The sequence below is a fragment of the Mauremys mutica genome, unplaced genomic scaffold, assembly GCF_020497125.1.
Source record: "Mauremys mutica isolate MM-2020 ecotype Southern unplaced genomic scaffold, ASM2049712v1 Super-Scaffold_100301, whole genome shotgun sequence".
NCBI lineage: Eukaryota > Metazoa > Chordata > Testudines > Geoemydidae > Mauremys > Mauremys mutica.
Genome location: NW_025423308.1, coordinates 166,449 through 182,617, shown reverse-complemented (window position 1 = coordinate 182,617; position 16,169 = coordinate 166,449). Strand labels below are relative to the sequence as shown.

At 50.2% G+C, this 16,169-nt stretch overlaps 4 non-coding genes across 4 annotated transcripts; all 4 read left to right on the top strand.

The window, feature by feature from the left end:
- The first annotated feature begins 1,994 nt into the window (after nt 1-1,994).
- Nucleotides 1,995-2,067, top strand: TRNAM-CAU. The gene has a single exon. It is a non-coding gene; the product is annotated as a tRNA-Met (tRNA).
- Nucleotides 2,068-3,522: 1,455 nt separating this feature from the next.
- TRNAK-UUU lies at nt 3,523-3,595 on the top strand. The gene has a single exon. It is a non-coding gene; the product is annotated as a tRNA-Lys (tRNA).
- A 4,624-nt stretch (nt 3,596-8,219) lies between these two features.
- On the top strand, nt 8,220-8,292 carry TRNAI-AAU. Its single transcript has one exon. It is a non-coding gene; the product is annotated as a tRNA-Ile (tRNA).
- A 6,548-nt stretch (nt 8,293-14,840) lies between these two features.
- TRNAK-UUU lies at nt 14,841-14,913 on the top strand. The gene has a single exon. It is a non-coding gene; the product is annotated as a tRNA-Lys (tRNA).
- Nucleotides 14,914-16,169: the final 1,256 nt, after the last annotated feature.

Sequence of the window (16,169 nt, the reverse complement as noted above, 5' to 3'; positions counted from 1 at the left end):
GTAGCCGTGTTAGTCTGGTTCTGTAGAAGCAGCAAAGAATCCTGTGGCACCTTATAGACTAACAGATGTTTTTGCAGCATGAGCTTTCGTGGGTGAATACCCACTTCTTCGGATGCAAGTCTTGCATCCGAAGAAGTGGGTATTCACCCACGAAAGCTCATGCTGCAAAAACATCTGTTAGTCTATAAGGTGCCACAGGATTCTTTGCTGCTTAAAATGATTAGGGGTTTAGAGAGGGTCCCATATGAGGAAAGATTAAAGAGGCTAGGACTCTTCAGTTTGGAAAAGAGAAGACTAAGGGGGGACATGATAGAGGTATATAAAATCATGAGTGATGTTGAGAAAGTGGATAAGGAAAAGTTATTTACTTATTCCCATAATACAAGAACTAGGGGTCACCAAATGAAATTAATAGGCAGCAGGTTTAAAACAAATAAAAGGAAGTTCTTCTTCACGCAGCGCACAGTCAACTTGTGGAACTCCTTACCTGAGGAGGTTGTGAAGGCTAGGACTATAACAATGTTTAAAAGGGGACTGGATAAATTCATGGTGGCTAAGTCCATAAATGGCTATTAGCCAGGATGGGTAAGAATGGTGTCCCTAGCCTCTGTTCGTCAGAGGATGGAGATGGATGGCAGGAGAGAGATCACTTGATCATTGCCTGTTAGGTTCACTCCCTCTGGGGCACCTGGCATTGGCCACTGTCGGTAGACAGATACTGGGCTAGATGGACCTCTGGTCTGACCCGGTACGGCCTTTCTTATGTTCTTATGTTCTTATGAAACTGCCTTAGCCCCCTTGTGCTGCTGGTGGTGGTTGTGGGGGTTCTCGGGCTCTTTTAACTTGACCGGGGCAGCAGGTGGGACCAGGGGAGACACTCCCAAGGGCCTAACGTTGCTTTGCACAACAATAAATCTTGGAACAGGACAGAAATGAAATGGCAGCAGAACCTAAGGAATTAAAAGCCTACGGATTCTTGTGTGCGCACTGACTCCAAACGGAAACTGAAATTTGACTCGCTTTGTGTCTGCGGCTGGTAAAATGTCAAGGCAAAATCATTCCAGTGATTGTGACCCTCAGTTTGAGGAGGCTTTGGTCTTATTAAAATGTAACTAGCATGTTACACTTGTGTTTTTAAAGGTGGCTTCCCCAAGCAATCCCAAGTTGTTCTTCCCACAGCTGGCTGATGCGGGGCAGCAGGGGATCTCCCCAATCTGGGGGAATCTCTCTGGGACCCACTGTTAGTTCTCCATCTTTTCTCCCCCTAACCACGCCCACTCCTCCCCTCCACTCGCCATTATCAATGTTTTGGAGCAACCCCTCCCTCCCTCCTTTTATGGGATACAGACTCTGTGACAGAGACTGACTGGGGCTCCTCTCTGCATGGCCCCAGTGGGGAAGGAAAGAGACTGGAGGGAGGGGGAGAAGATGAGCAGAAGGAGTCAAATGGGGCTAAACCAGAACAGAGGAGATTTTCTTCCTGTTAAAATGTCCTGGAGTCTTATGGCTGAAAAGCTGCATCTTGAGTTAGGTTTGATGCATCAGCCTGACAATCGCCAGGCAAAGGTATGACCCACAGAGACTGATAACAGCCTGCTTCCCAGCTTTGTCTAAGAAGCACCTGCAGTGGTGCAACTGGTTAATGCAGAAGAGGATTGTACTGGGTTATGAATTCAAGCCTTATGTGGCGCCCTGGTTTCTATTACCTGTGTAGTTTCCCCAACTTGCTTTGCTTAATTTGCATGGAAAGGAAAAGGAGAGTAAGTTCCTAGAAGTAGGTGCATAGCTTGGAAACATCCCCCCTGTGCTGCCATTAGTTCCAGTAGATTGTCCACTGGCAGCCTGAATTGATTTCTTTGCTGCTGTGAAAGCTGCCAGGAAAAGTCTCTGGTCACCAAAGCTCCCTGCTTCTTCCAGCACATCCCTGGCTCCTTCCCTGCCCCAGTCACTGCTGTAGGCAGGTCCTATATACACTGAGCCTAAAACTTTTTCAAGCCTTCTTAGCGCAGTTGGCAGCGTGTCAGTGTCATAATCTGAAGGTCCTGAGTTCAAACCTCAGAGAAGGCAATGGCTTTTGCTGCCTGCTTCAGATTTTCTACAGAAAATCAGAGAAAAGAAACTATAGGAGACTGGTTTCTAGATACCCTCCCACCCATCTAACACACACACACACACACACAGACTTTTCTAAGGCATTAACTTTTCCTTCTCTGTGCAGTTTGTATTCTCCATAGAGCAAAATAAAACAAAAACATGCAAGTCCAAGCCTAATACAGTATGAAACTCAATACAGATCAAATCTCACCCTCAGAGATCTTCCAATAAGCTTCTTTCGCAGACTAGACTTATTTCTTGTCTGGGCCCAACCTTTTCACCTGGTACAGTCCTTGTTCCAGCTCAAGTGGTAGCTAGGGGATGTCTCATGACTGCAGCCATGTTTGTTCAGTTCCACCCCCTTATACAGCTTTGGTACAAGGCAGGAATCTTTTGTCTCTGTCCTGAGGAAGAGCCCCAGGTTTAAGATGGATTCCTGTACCAGGTGACATGGTCACATGTCCTGTGAGACCCCCAAGCCTTCATTCTTCCTGGCTTGACTCACAGATGGTGCAGGACACAGCCATCTCCAGTCAATTGTCCTGGTTAATGGGAGACATCAAGAGTCCAAACCACTATTAATGGCCCACACTTTGCATCATTACAACAGGACCTCAGAGTTATAGTTCATATTTCTAGTTTCAGATACAAGAATGATCGGTTCATACAAATAGGATGAACACACACAATAGATAATAAGCTTTGTAATGATACTGTACAAGAGACCTTTTGCATGAAGCATGTTCCAGTTACATTATATTCACAGGTTTCAGAGTAGCAGCTGTGTTAGTCTGTATCTGCAAAAAGAACAGGAGTACTTGTGGCACCTTAGAGAATAACAAATTTATTTCAGCATAAGCTTTCATGGGCTACAGCTCACTTCCTCGGATGCATCTGAAGTGAGCTGTAGCCCATGAAAGCTTATGCTGAAATAAATTTGTTAGTCTCTAAGGTGCCACAAGTACTCCTATTATATTCACACTCATTAGTATATTTTCATAAAATCATCAACATCACAGCAGGGATAGGGTTTTACTGCGGCACCTGGGAGCAGTTGAGTTTCATGTTCAGGCTGTGGTATGAGTTCCTCCAGGTTTCTCGTAAGCAGACAGGGACCTTCGCGGGTGCTCTCGATACAGGAATGGCCCCCACATGATAAAGTGATGGGGATTGCATTTTCCTTTTTTAGTTTTTTATTTCCAATGACATTTCTGTTTGTGATTTCATTTTGTTTTGTATAACTGTGTTTTCTTCTGGATTTGATATTTAACTAAAAAAAGAATAAGGCCTCAGGGCGCCGGATGGAGGAGCAGGCTGGGGCTAGGACTGCTAAGAGAGCGAGAGTAGCAGGTTTTCTGTATTGTTTCCTGCCCTCATTTTCATGACTAGTTTCTCTTCTGCATGAAATGTGTTTTTGTTTATATGTGAGCCTGGCTAGCTCAGTTGGCAGAGCATCAGACTTTTAATCTGAGGGTCCAGGGTTCAAGTCCCTGGTCAGGTGAAGAAGGAACTGTTCCCCTCAAAATGGAAGAAAGTGTCTCTCCAGGATGTTATTTGACACCACCTTTTTTTCCCCAGGACTTGGCATTTGTTATATCCTTGGGGGGAGCCGGTTTAGGAAGAAATCAGTTGAGGCCAGACAGCAGACAGCTAACAAAACCACCATTTTATTTACAGAGACAGAGAGCTCACTCAGCCGGCTGAAGCTGGCTGAGCTAACCCATAATAATCTAACTCAGTTGCCATAGCAACAAAAACCATGACAACCAAATACACAACAGCATTTCACTAGGAATGGCCATGTACTGCCTGGGACTGAAGGGGCAACTTCCTCACATGCCCACTGGCCTCTCAGTCTGGTTTAAGAAAGGCCTCTGGGAGCTGCAGCAAACTGCTGCATGACAACTTGGTGAGCAAATGCAGGGCTGCCAGCACAGGGTCGTCCACACCAGAGCTCAGCAGAGGTCTGGGTGTTTCCTATTGGTCCCATGGTGTAAGGGCAGCACTCGGGACTTTGAATCCTGCAATCTGAGCTGAAGTCTCAGTGGGATCTGAGGACAATTCCTGTGCCACAAACCTTGCTGGGTCTTCCAAGGCTCTATCTTGCTTTCTCAAAGGCCATGAAAGCCTGTCTTTTGCCCGCTAGCTGTTGTGACTTGAGCACAAGAGGGGATGTTTGATCCAGAAGACTGGCCGTGCCTGGAGTCCTGTAGGTAGGGATGTGAGCTCCATTTCCTCTGAGTCCTGAAGCTGGGCTGCAGCCTGGCCTAGGAGGCAGCCCTATTGGTTGACCTATTGGCCCAAAGTCACTTGGGCAGCATTGGTGTTCCCCAGGGATGCTGAAGGGCCTAAGGGAGGGAGGCTCAATACTCCCCCCATCAGTCAGGGCGGAAGAGGAGAGCTGCAAGAGTGGGCAGGTTGATGGCTGGGCCTTCTAGTGTTCGGCTGGGGACAAGGTGGGGAACGCGAACTGGGAGAAATGGTTGCTGGCCTGTGAGGAATGGCTCAGCCAGTGGCGTAAGTGGACCTTGTCATTAACCTACAAATTTGTGATGCTCAAGACCTATCTTCTGGCTGTGGGGAATTTCCTCAGCCATGTGTTTCCCCCTGCTCCACGAGTGCTGCTGAGACCGAACACGATAGCCTTCCACTTCTTGTGAGGCCATAGGACGTTCCTACCTAGTCAGGAGAAGTGCAGCTTTTCTGTTGTATTAGAAGAGGGGTTGGGCCTGGTGGGCTTTGAAGCCTTGTACGGCTCTACTGTTTTGCTTTTCAATTTTCAGTGGGTGGCTGAGCTGGAGGTCAGATCAGGCCCGAGGGGAATGGTGGGGCAACCACAAAGAACGCAACTGACTCTTCCGATATAGCTGTATTTTTTTTTACCCCACTGGGTGCAGCACTGGGTATGGAATGGCCGATGGTGGCAGAAGGGGGAGGAGATTAGGAAGCCCCCCTCCCCCAGTGTTCTTCTATTCACACCTTACATCCTACAGGATTTTCAGTGAGTGGCTAGGTGGAAGGTGCTTCCAGGATGGCTTCATCCGCAACAGTGGCCACCCTCACAGCAGTGGCAGCCACAGCAGCGAGGCCCGCCCCCCTTCGGCTCAGTCTGAACAGAGGTCAATGTACCACTGGGTGAGACAGGCTAATTTTAGGGAGCTTCCTCTGAAGGTGAGCAACTGTCCCCAGAACTTACTGACAGGAGTTTTAAAGTATTTGCAAATGTGCACGGCCGGCATGTGCAGAGCAAAGGCTGCCCAGGGGCACTGTGTCAGGCTCTGGCACCGCTTGAGACAATGGACCATCTTCAGCCACCAGGCGACCCAGGATCTAAGGCAGGAATGGGATGAGGAAGCAAGTCAAGCTGAGCAAGGCAGGCAAAAATTCATCTCACCTTCATGGGCGCTCGCAATGATGCCCTTTTTGTGTGCCAGGGCTGACAAAAACCTCCCAGACAGAGAAGCAGCAGGCCAAAAAAGCCCTCTACACCAACATGCCACACAAAGATGGATTACAAGCCATCAGGAACAGTATCCCCGATAATGTCATGGCAAACCTGGTGGCTGAACTTTGTGACTTTGTCCTCACTCATAACAGATTTGGGGACAATGTATACCTTCAAGTCAGCAGCACTGCTATGGGTACCCGCATGGCCCCACAGTATGCCAACATTTTTATGGCTGACTTAGAACAACACTTCCTCAGCTCTCATCCCCTAATGCCCCTACTCTACTTGCGCTACACTGATGACATCTTCATCATCTGGACCCACAGAAGAGAAAACCCTTGAGGAATTCCACCATGATTTCAACAATTTCCATCCCACCATCAACCTCAGCCTGGACCAGTCCACACAAGAAAACCACTTCCTAGACACTACAGTGCTAATAAGCGATGGTCACATAAACACCATCCTATACCATAAACCTACTGACCATTATACTTACCTACATGCCTCTAGCTTTCACCAGAGCACACCACACAATCCATTGTCTACAGCCAAGCTCTAAGATACAACTGCATTTGCTCCAACCCCTCAAACAGAGACAAACACCTACAAGATCTCTATCAGCTGTTCTTACAACTACAATACCCACCTGCTGAAGTGAAAAAACAGATTGTCAGAGCCAGAAGAGTACCCAGAAATCACCTACTACAGGACAGGCCCAACAAAGAAAGTAACAGAACCCCACTAGCCGTCACCTTCAGCCCCCAACTGAAATCTCTCCAGTGCATCATCAAGGATCTACAACCTATCCCTCACTCTCACAGATCTTGGGAGATAGACCAGTCCTTACTTACAGACAGCCCCCCAACCTGAAGCAAATACTTACCAGCAACCACACAACAAAAAACACTAACCCAGGAACCTATCCTTGCAACAAAGCCCGTTGCCAACTCTGTCCACATATCTATTTAGGGGACACCATCATAGGACCTAATCACATCAGCCACACTATCAGAGGCTCGTTCACCTGCACATCTACCAATGTGATATATGCTATTATGTGCCAGTAATGCCCTTCTGCCATGTACATTGGCCAAACCAGACAGTCTCTACGTAAAAGAATAAATGGACATAAATCACATGTAAAGAATTATAACATTCAAAAACCAGTTGGAGAACACTTCAGTTTCTCTGGTCACTCATTTACAGACCTAAAAGTCGCAATATTACAACAAATAATCTTCAAAACCAGACTCCCACGAGAGACTGCTGAAGTGGAATTAATTTGCAAAGTGGACACCATTAAATTAGGCTTGAATAAAGACTGGGAGTGGATGGGTCATTACACAAAGTCAAACTATTTCCCCATGTTTATTTGTCCCCCTACTGTTACTCAAACCTTCCTGTCAACTGTTGGAAATGGGCCATCCCAATAATCACTACAAAAGGTTATTTTCTCCTGCTGATAATAGCTCACCTTAACTGCTCACTCTTGTTATAGTGTGTATGGCAACACCCATTTTTTCATGTTCTCTGTGTATATATCTTCCTGCTGCATTTTCCACTGCATGCATCCGATGAAGTGAGTTTTAGCCCACAAAAGCTTATGCTCAAATAAATTTGTAAGTCTCTAAGGTGCCACAAGTACTCCTCTTTCTTTTTGCAGATAAATGAATGGAGGTTAAGTCCATGGCCAGAGAGGCATGTTCCCACTGAGTCCTCCCTGCCAGAAAAAATTGTCCGCCACAGACAGGGGCGGCTCCAGGCCCCAGCACACCAAGCGCATGCTTGGGACAGCAAGCCGCGGGGGGTGCTCTGCCGGTCGCTGCGAGGGTGGCAGGCAGGCTGCCTTCGGCGGCGTGCCTGTGAAGGGTCCGCTGGTCCTGCGACTTTGGCGGACCTCCCGCAGGCAAGCTGCCGAAGGCAACCTGCCTGCCGTGCTTGGGGCGGCAAAATGCCTAGAGCCGCCCCTGCCCACAGAGTCCTCCCTGCTGGAAGTCTACAGTAATCAACAGGTGCTCTGCTGGTCCCATGGTATAAGGGCCAGTACTCAGGACTTTGAATCCTGCAATCTGAGCTGAAGTCTCAGTGGAATCTGAGAACAATTCCTGTTCCACAAACCCTGCTGGGTCTTCCAAGGCTCTGTCTTGCTTTCTCAAAGGCCATGAAAGCCACTACAAAAGGTTTTTTTCTCCTGCTGATAATAGCTCACCTTAACTGATCACTCTCGTTATACTGTATATGGCAACACCCAATTTTTCATGTTCTCTGTGTGTGTATATATATATATATCTTCCTGCTGTATTTTCCACTGCATGCATCCAATGAAGTTGGTTTTAGCCCAGGAAAGCTTATGCTCAAATAAATTTGTTAGTTTCTAAGGTGCCACAAGTACTCCTCTTTCTTTTTGCAGATAAATGAATGGAGGTTAAGTCCATGAATGGCTATTAGCCAGGCTGGGTAAGGAATGGTGTCCCTAGTCTCTGTTTGTCAGAGGGTGGAGATGGATGGCAGGAGAGAGATCATTTGGTCATTACCTGTTAGGTTCAGTCCCTCTGGGGCACCTGGCATTGGCAACTGTTGGCAGATAGGATGCGGGGTTGGATGGACCTTTGGTCTGACCCAGTGTGGCCATTCTTATGTTCTTATGAAGGGAGGGGCAGGTGCCTATGACAGAGTTTCTGTAGTTTAGTGGTTATCACGTTTGCCTAATATGCAAAAGGTCCCTAGTTCGAAACCAGGCAGAAACATGCTGGTTTGATTTTCCCAGCTCCTGCTGTTGTAGGAGCAGCAGTGATTTCTATGCTCAAAAGGTCTGTTGTACTTCCCCTGCTCCCACTTTTGTCTCCTCTCCCTCTCTGAATGCCTGTGAAGTGGCTTTCGCCTCCCGCTCCCTCCTGGAATGCTGGTGGGATGAATGGGCTGGTTGAAGAGCAGAAGAGCTCCCAGGTAGACAAGGCGTCTGGGACGCTAATTAGGCAGCACTCACACACCCAGAGCATGGACACTGCCCAGGGTGGAGTGTGACCAACCAGATGCAGCCAAGTCATCTCTAGTCGCAGGCCATTAGGTGCAGGCCCTTAAAAGGGGAAGGGGCCATGTGCTCAGGAGAGCACTCACAAGCTTGTACCTCCAGTGAATACCCTTCGCCCGGACCGCCTGGCCAGTGGTTCTCTGCGTTGTATTTCATTGTGCCTCAGGAAGACTTACCTTCATCGCACCATCCATAGCTGCGCTGTGGGACACTTACCTTGCAGAATCCTGACATCTCCAGTGCTGTGCCTGTCCTGGGAGCATGAGTATGTGAGTGTGAGTGTGACACCCCCCACTTCTTCATTTGAGCTTAGCTGTTATTATAACAAACGTGCTGCTTTCTGCCAATCTCTGGTGAGTCATTAGTCCTCCTACGCTGACTAGCTGACCCAATTTGGGGTAACACCTGCGATAAACTCAACCCCTGCAGAATAGAGGGTGGTAAACTGAGCTGGGAAAAAGCCTTGGCATCTGCAGGGGAAAGCTAGAGGACCTTGGCCAGTAACCTTTTGACGCCTTGTGGCTTGGTCTCCTCTGCCCTTGGAGGTTGGCCTATGGCGGCCGGCTCTTCCTGCTGGCCTCCTTTGTGTGATTTGCCAAAGGAGGGAGTGAGGCAGGAATGGGGCAAAAGAGGAAAGTCGAGCTGAGGAAGGCAGGGCAGAAGCTAAGCACCTCAGTGCGGCTAAGTGGGGTTAGTAGAGCACCACCATTCGTTCTGCAAAGCCTGGGGAGGTGCGGTTGGCTGCTGGGAGGTAGAATCCTGTGCCTGCCTCTTGGCTTCCCAGGGATGGCTACTTGCAGCCCAGGAGAAGAAGGATGATTCTGGGTGAAAGGATGACAAGCAAAGCTCTGGGAGGAAATTTGGGTGCGGGCTGCGGGCTCTGTGCTGGGGGGGGGGAGTTGGGGTGCAGGAGGGGTGGCGCTTACCCCAGGCAGTGCAGCTCCCAAAGTGACTGGTACACACAACCCTGCATCAGCAGGTCCTAGGTGGGCCGTGCCAGGGGGTCTCTGTGTGCCGCTGCCTGCAGGCGCTGCTGCCTGCAGGTGCCGCCCCCGGAGCTCCCATTGGCTGCAGTTCCTGGCCAATGGGAACTGCGGAGTTGGTACTCAGGGCAGGGGCAATGAATGGAGACACTCCCCACGCCCCAGGGGATGCTGGGACATGCCAACCACTTCTGCGAGTGGGCACGGAGGGACGGAGGCAGAGTGGGCAGGGAGCCACCTCAGTGCTGCTGGCACATCGCTGCACACCCACTGGGGGAGGGGAGCAGAGGGCCTCCATGTGCTGCCTGGGGTAGGGGCAGAGCACAGAGCTGCCTCCCCTCCCGGGTCTATTACAGGAGTGGGTGGGTGGGGTCTTTTGGCCTGCGGGGTGCAGCATGTCGGACTAGATGATCACACTGGTCCCTTCTGACCTTAAAGGCTCTGAGTCTAAAACGGAGTGGGAAGTAAAGGAATTAAAAATAGATAAACCAAACATTGTAATACCAGGATAACTCCAACAGCTCATTGTATAGTCCCACCCCTTTCTTCCTCCATTGTGTGTTGAATGACCTGCAGGACATTGATTCTCTCATTCCATTGATAAACTGATACAATGTGACTGAAATTAAACCAATTCCCAGCAGAGAAAACATGACATCCCTGCATTGGTTGGGAATCAAACCCAAGTCAACTGCTTGGAAAACAGCTAAGCTCACCACTATACCACCAATGCATCTGGCAAAAGTACCACTTATGCTTGCCCAATGAGGCTAGAGCAGCATTGAGGAGATTTTCTGCCTGTTAAAATGTATTGGATTCTCATTACTAAAAAAAACCCACCTCTATCTTCACTTGGGTTTGAACAATCAGCCTTTCAATTAGCCACCAAAGTTGTTAACCACAGGGTATGTCTACACTACGGGATTATTCCAATTTTACAGAAACCTGTTTTTGGAAACAGATTGTATAAAGTTGAGTGCACGCGGACACACTAAGCACATTAATTCGGCGGTGTGCGTCCATGTACCGAGGCTAGCGTCGATTTCCAGAGCGTTGCACTGTGGGTAGCTATCCCATAGCTATCCCATACTTCCCACAGTCTCCCCAGCCCATTGGAATTCTGGGTTGAGATCCCAATGCCTGATGGGGCAAAAACAGTGTCGTGAGTGATTCTGGGTAAATGTCGTCACTCAATGCTCCCTTCGTGAAATAAACGGCAGACAATCATTTCGTACCATATTTCCTGGATTGCCCGGGCAGACGCCATAGCACGGCAACCATGGAGCCCGTTCAGCCTTTTTTCACTGTCACCGTATGTCTATTTGATGGTGCTGACAGACGCGGTACTGCAACGCTACACAGCAGCATCCCCTTGCCTTTTGCAAGTTAGCAAAGATGGTTACCAGCCATACCGTCCCGTCTGCTGCTTTGCAAGTTGACAATGACAGTTGCTAGTTATACTGAACCATTTGCTGCTGTCATGGGTGTTCCTGGCCGGCTTCGGTGAGGTTGGCTGGGGGCGTATGGACAAAAATGGGAATGACTCCCCAGGTCATTCTCTTCTTTAAGTTTTGTTTCAAGGGAGAGTCAGTCCTGTCTAGACTATCAGGCAAGCGTACAAAAGAACCAGAGAAGCAAATGGCCGATCCAGGTCAGAGCCCCAGACATCCCGCAGAAATGATGAGCTGCATGCCATGCTAGGGGGTGCCCCTGCAACAACCCCACCCATTGCTTCCCTCCTCCCCCACCCCTCCTGGGCTACCATGGCAGTTATCCCCCCATTTGTGTGATGAAGTAATAAAGAATGCAGGAATATGAAACAACACTGACTTTATTGCCTCTGCAAGTAGAGCTCAAAGGGGGCGGGGAGGGCAGCATCCAGCTGCTATGTTATTCCAGGCAGGAGTGAATCTCCATTAGACAAAGCTTAAAGAAAAGAATGACCTGGGAGTCATTCCTATTTTTGCCCAGGCGCCCCTGGGCGACCTCACCGAGGCCAGCCAGGAGTACTCACGGGATGACGATGACGGATACCAGCCCTACTGTACCGTCTGCCGTCCGCAAGGGAAGGGAAGGGAAGGGGATGCTGCTGTGTAGCGCTGCAGCACCGCGTCTGATAGCAGCATCCAGTAGACATACGGTGACATTGAAAAAACGCGAGAAATTATTTTTTTCCCTTTGCTTTCACGGGGGGAGGGGGGGCGACGACATCTGCCCTGAACCACCTGCAACAATGTTTTTGACCCTTCAGGCTTTGGGAAGTCAGCCAAGAATTCAAATGCTTTTCGGAGAGTGCGGGAACTTTGGGATAGCTACAGTCATCAATCACCTCTCCCTCCGTGAGTGTCCATTTCATTCTTTGCCTTTCTGGTACGCTTCTCTCAGCTCCTTAAGTTTCAGCACTGTGTTGAGTCCCTGTTGTGGCCTCTGTCCATCATAGCCTTGGAGATTTTTTCAAATGTTTTGGCATTTTGTCTTTTGGAATGGAGTTCTGATAGAACAGATTCATCTCCCCATACAGAGATCAGCTTCAGTATCTCCCATACGGTCCATGCTGGAGCTCTTTTTTGATTCTGGGACTGCATGGTCCTCTGTGCTGATCAGCGCTCCACGCTGGGCAAACAGGAAATGAAATTCAAAAGTTCGGAGGGCTTTTCCTGTCAACCTGGCCAGCGCTTCCGACTTCAGATTGCTGTCCAGAGCGGTCACAATGGTGCACTGTGCGATAGCTGAAGGTGCGTATCTTAGATCGATTTCCCCCCGTAGTGTAGGCCAGCCCAGATATCAGTATTAATAACCCTTTATATCGATATAAAGGGCTTCGTTGTGTGGAGGGGTGCAGGGTTAATGTGATTTAATGCTGCTAAATTTGATATAAACTCGTAGTGTTGACCTGGTGAGGCTAATCATCTAGTGGAACAAGCTCCACAAGGGACGTGGTTAATTCCCCATCACTGCCCTGTGTAAATCAAGACCGCAGCTCTTGCTGCAAGACACTTGGTGTGTGGGTGTCCCTGTTCCCCCTTCAGAACCTCTGGTACATGGTGCTTCCCTCCTCCCAGTTCAAGATCCCCATCATGTGGGTGCTCCCATCCAGGATCTCTGGTGGGTGTCTCTGTCCCCCACCCCATGAACTAGCTCCAGTGTGTGGTTTCCCCTGCCTGCAACCATCCGGGATCTGTGGGTGTCTCTGTTCCCCTTTTCAAGATCCGTGTTGCTTGGGTGCGACCCTCCCCCCAATTCAGAATCCCCAGCGTGTGGGTGCTCCCATCCCCCCATCCAGGCTCTGTGGGGGGGTGTGTCTGTATAAAAAGAGACCATGTCTCACTCATGCTACACTGCAGGGGCTATTCACAGGTGCGATCCCACTACTGATCGGCATGGGAGTTTTGACCTGCTCTGTTACCAATCTGGGCCGGTTCACCCCTCCTTAGGCAACCTGGGGACCCCAAGCTTCCCTGGGATCACCATATTGATACCAAACTTAGTGCGGACACCCGATCGGCACAGCCTGCTTCAGCCCAGAACTCCTGAGCTCAAGCGATCCGCTGGCTTCACCCTCCCCAGGAGCTGGGATCACAGGCACCAGCCACGGGGCCCGGCTTGTTTTGCTGCCTGGCAGCTGGAGCTTTAAACTCCACTTGTGAGCTCTGTGCCTTGGCCAGACGGGGACATCCTGGAACTGGATAATGCTTCTGCTTCCCCTGTCCCCGTCTCATGTCGAGCTGCAGGCGCCGCTGTCCTCCCAGGTAAGATCCCGGATGTTTCGGTGCCCCCTTTCCCCGCCCAGGTGTCCGGGTACCTCTGCCCCCCATACAGAATCCTGGATGTGTTGGTGTCTGTCCCTCTGCAGAGGATCCCAGAGTGTGGATGCCCTTGTCCCCCCCTATAACATCCTGGGTGTGTGGGTGCCACTCTCCCCCCAGTAGATCTCTGGTGGGTGGGTCCCCAGGGTGTGAGTGCTCCCATCCCCCGATACAGGCTGGCGGGGGGGTATAACTGGCTCTCCCTGTCCTGCCCAGGCGGTGCTACAGCAGCTGTTCACAGGGGCAGCAACCCCATTGTCAAGCTGCAGCTTTTCCCTGCTCCAGGGGTGACCTACTTCACCCCCCCTTTGGGAGCCCGGGGACCCCGAACTTCCCAGAATCACCTGATTGACTCCAACCTTAGCACAGACACCGGCTCAGCATGGCAGGGTGCAGCCCTGAGCCCTGACAACCAGCTTCCCTCAACCTCCTGCTGCACAGCGAGGATCCCACGCGAGAGACTTCGTGCCCAGTTTGTTCAGGAGCGTCCCAGGCTCCAGCTGTAAACTCTGCTGGTCAGTTCTAGTCTTTGGCCACACGGGGGCGGCACTAACGTTGTCATCTAAACGCTGTTTGCGTTCGGCCCTTCGGATCGCAGATTGTAACCCGCGGGCAGATCTCTGAGTGCAGCCAAATCCCTCCCCAAACTGAACATTGAAGCAGCAGCTCCCGTTGGAAAGATCAGGATTTTTGCCTTTAAAAACAAGAGAAATGTCTCCAGCGAGAGACTGAAGAAGCTCAATTAATTTCATTGACTGGAGGCTAAGAGGCGATTTAATCACTGGTTTAAATACGTTTTACAAATTCCCAGAGGGAGGAATATCTGATTTAAAGGGTTCTTTAATTCACCAGACAAAGACTGAACAAGACCCCTTGGCTCGCAGTCGATGTCAGAAAATCCCAACTGGAAATGACCATTGTTTAACCATGAGGCTAATTATCTAGTGGAACAAGCTCCGCAAGGGAGGTGGTAAATTCCCCATCACTTGCAGTTTGTAAATCAAGACCGCAGCTCTTGCTGCAAGACACCTGGTATGTGTGTGTCCCTGTTCCGCGTTTCGGGATCCCTGGTACATGGTGCCTCCCTCCCACCAGTTCAGGATCCCCACAATGGGTGCGCCCATCCCCCCATACAGTCTCTGCGGGGGAGGGGGGTGTATAAAAAGAGACCGTGTCTCACTGTCTTGCCCAGGCTACGCTGCAGGGGCTATTCACAGGCGCGACCCCACTACTGATCAGCACAGGAGTTTTGACCTGCTCCGTTTCTGACCTGGGCCGGTTCACCCCTCCTTAGGCAACCTGGGGACCCCAAGCTTCCCCGGGATCCCCATATTGATGCCGAACTGAGTGCGGACACCCGATCGGCACAGCCCCCTCACCAGGCCAGAGAGAGCAGCAGGTTTCCCCTATTGTTTCCCGCTCTTGTTTTCTTGACTAGTTTCTCCTCTGCACCAACTTCCACTTTTACTATGTGAGCCTGGCTAGCTCAGTTGGCAAAGCATCAGATTTTTAATCTGAGGGTTCAGGGTTCAAGTCCCTGGTCAGGTAATAAACTACTCACCAAGATCTTAAGCTGTCTTGCTGGAGTCCTCTTTGATGTTACTTTTTCTCTGCAGGATTTTCCCTTTCCTCAGAAGGGTCTTTTTGTGTGGGGGGTATTGAAGGGGCAACTTCCTGACAGCCCCTCTGTCCTTGCAGGCTGGAGGAATAAAGGCTTCTGGGCATAGAGCATGTTCCTTCCCTGCACACACACACACACGTACAAACACACAGAATATCCCTAAGGAATTAGAATCACCTGCTGCCTTCCCCTGTCCTGCTGGATCCCCAAATGAAGATGCTCTTCAGCCTAAACCCATGTCCCCTCTTTTCCCAGTGCCCCTCAGACCCAACCCTCAGTCCCTCCTATGCTCACTGCTCCTCACTCCCAACCAGAGCCTGCTCCTCTTCACCCTTCTCCTCTGTCCCAACCCACAGCCCCCTCCTATTCCCAGTGCTCCTCAATCCCAACCCACAGGCCCCTTCTCCTCACGCTGCCCCTCAATCCCAGCCCACAGCACCCTCCTATTCCCAGTGCTCCTCAATCCCAACCCACAGCTCCCTCCTTCCCTCCAGCAGCAGGTGCTTCAGACCCCCTCAGGAAGATTTTCTTGCAAGGTTTCGTGTATGAGTCTGCATGTCGATTTTACAGTATGTTGGAAATATGTTGGGTTGCTTGCCGAAATGATCACTTTTGGCTGGTGTTGGATTCCCAGTCTCCTTGTTATAGGCAGACCCCGATTGAGGGACTCACCCTCAATTCAATAGCACTTGCTAGGCAGGGGACATGGGTTCCAAAGCCAAGTGGGCTAGGGTTTGGGTCTCAATAGTAAAATTTAGGTGTTAGACCAATTTTAGGACAGGGTGGCTGTAGAGGGATGCGTGAGTCCCTAGACAATAGAGTGAGTACGGTGCCTTCTTATTTTCCCCCTCTTCCACCCAGGATGGCAGGTGAACTGTACAGAGGCACCTCTGGGCTTGCACTGACTAAGGACAGCAGCTGTGAGTGGGGTACAGAGAGGGGATGGCTCATGTTAAAGGACGTTTGGTTGCTGGACTTATGAACCGTAGGGAGAAGGACACTGCCCAGCTTATTTGAGGGTGGGTCTTTCCCTCGTGGTTTCTGTTCATGTATTGGGGCTGCTGACATGACTTCTGCTAACCCTGGGCTTACATTGCAGTGTAGACATACCCTGAGAGGGCATCTATACTGTGATAAAATATGTGTGGCCCAGCTGGCCTGGCTGATCTGATTTGGGCTCCTG